Here is a 2,589-nt window from a genome sequence, read left to right as displayed (position 1 = left end):
CAGCAGCATTAGTTTTAAAACTTCCGTGTGCCTAAGAATCATTGGGACAAAATCCGGGATTCCCTCCGTAGAGATTCTGATTCAGTTGGTCTGAGATGGTACCAAATAATTTGCATTTCAAACAAGCTTCCAGGTAACGCTGACGCTGTCAGTCTGTGGTCCTGAGGAGCGCCGTACCTACAGCACAATGCAAAAGACTCAACGACTCATCCTGGAAGAAAATGTAATTCATGGAACAGAAGAAAATTTTGTCTATTTGCTTCACATTTATAGAATGACTTAATAAGAGAGGCGCCTGGGTGGCTCAGTCGGTTAAGCGTCTGCCTCCGGCTCAGGTCATGATCCTAGCATCCTGGGATCAAGCCCCGCATCGGGCTCCCTGCGCAGCGGGGAGCCTGCTTCTCTCTCTCCCTCTGCCTCTCCCCTTGCTTGTGCGTGTGCTCTCTCTCTCAAATAAAATCTTTAAAAAGAAAAATGACTTAGTAAGAATTCAGTAAAGTGGGAACTCAAAGAGGAGAGAAACAATGAGAGGGAGATTGTGTTTCTAGAAAACAATGAGGACTTGTCCCAAGTAATCTGTTTTATCAGTATGGCCTGTTAAACTTTGTTGAGTTTATATTTTGAAACTTTTTAGATGGATGTTTTAAAAGGAAATGTAAAATCTTTGGATATCAAATTGATTTTAATTGTAGATTTTTCCAGAGGCTACATTATGCTTATATTTAATAGTCACAACCAATGTTGATTTTTACGTAAAACAAATCTATTTTTATTTTTTTTTAAGATTTTATTTATTTGACAAAGAGAAGGCACAAGCAGGGGGAGCGACAGGCAGAGGGAAAGGGAAAAGTAGGCTGTCTGCTGAGCAGAGAGCCTGTTGTGGGGCTCGTTGTGGGGCTCGATCTCTGGGCCCTGGGATCATGACCTGAGCCAAAGGCAGACACTTAACTGACTGAGCCACCCAGGCACCCCAAAACAAATCTTTTTAAGTGCTTATAATTCTGAGTTGGGAAAATGCATACTTTTAGTTTCATTGTAGTAACCATAATAGAACCCATAAAATGAGTAGGGAAACTAATTCTGAACTTAATTCAGTCCCCCTACCAAAGCAAAGGACTTATTAGTTCGTGTAACTGAAAAATCCATTGTAGAGTTGTCCTCAGGGATTCAAATGTGATCGTCCGAACTCTTCATTTAAGTTGGTCTCACTTCTCCATGAGCCTTCACCAAAGTGGGAGAAGACTGCATGGGGCTGGGGAGGATGGGGGAGGAAGGAGCATGGATAAAGTCTCAGAAAACTATTCTGGTGCAACTTGGGTCACGTTCCTATCTTTGAATCCTATTTTTCACTTGATAGCCACTCTGCAAATACTGTGCTCTGTTAACCCTTCCTTTCCTCTAATTAGTGACTTCACTCCCTCACCCAACCTCCTTCCTATTGAGGATTATAATTCTTTAAGACAAGTTTATGGCTTTGTGGTTATAAGCTGCTCAGATTAAATGCTTAGCTATTGGGAATTAATCTGGAATGGATAGAGCCAGCATTAGGTCACTTGGCCTGCTTAATACAGGCATTAGAATCTGGGCAGCGGGTTCCCAGGTTCCCTCGGGCCACTGGCTATGCTCCTTTACTTTGTGTACTAGCAACTCTTACTAAAGAAAAAAACAATTACTGCTCCTTTGTTTATTGTTACTGTTGAGTTGCTAGGAGCACATATGTTTGCAGGTAAGTGTGCTGACGACATTTTCTAGAGATGGAATCTAGAGATGAGATGCCTTTTTTTAAAGCATTAAAATATATGTTTAAACAATAGGTTACCTATAAATGTGATTCTCCCAGTAAAATTCTATAATATATAGAAATTTGGTGTTGTAAAAGATTTTGAGATCTACTTCAATACTTGAAGGAAAGGGCAGGAGAGGTTAAGTATCTTGCCATGATTCTATAGTTTGTGCAGTGCTACAACAAAAAGAAAAACAACTCCATCCTTGGTGCGGCTTGGGGAAGAAGGAGTAACAGTAAAGAGGGCTTTGTTAGAAATTACTCCGGGTGGGAAGAGAAGAGACAGTAACAAAGCAGACGTAAAATTTTAATCTCAGCTTCACTTTACAACTGTTTATTTTACTTTTACTTTAGCTAAGGTGGACTGGAATTTTCCAAACCAACCAAACTAAAAAAGGCGAGGGAGTGCAGGAGACACCCGGAGAGAAGGCAAGTTGACAGGACAAATTCTTATCCTAACACAAGCAAATGCAAGCTACAGATGGACTCAGCCTGTTTCCCCACCTAGAAAGCCCTAAAATCGGATTTACGAATTGCGGTTTTCCTGACCGCTTATCCTCTTCACTGCTTGTGTGACAATTGCAAAGCCTATGGAGAGATTTCCATTTTCTTGTCCTAGGAAGGGAAATTACCTCATCCATAAGATGAGTTTAAAAACACCACACCTGCCTCTCAGCTGGAGTTTGGATCATACGTTCTCTTTAGGTTTCTTGGATTTTTAATGCAATGAAGATTCTTCATGCCACCAAACTAGGGTTTCTCAATGTTCCTCCTGAAGCACAGGTCTGCCTAAAACTGTGGCTCGA

Source organism: Halichoerus grypus, chromosome 1, assembly GCF_964656455.1.
Source record: "Halichoerus grypus chromosome 1, mHalGry1.hap1.1, whole genome shotgun sequence".
In the NCBI taxonomy this organism is placed as follows: domain Eukaryota; kingdom Metazoa; phylum Chordata; class Mammalia; order Carnivora; family Phocidae; genus Halichoerus; species Halichoerus grypus.
Note: the sequence above shows the minus strand (reverse complement) of the source record.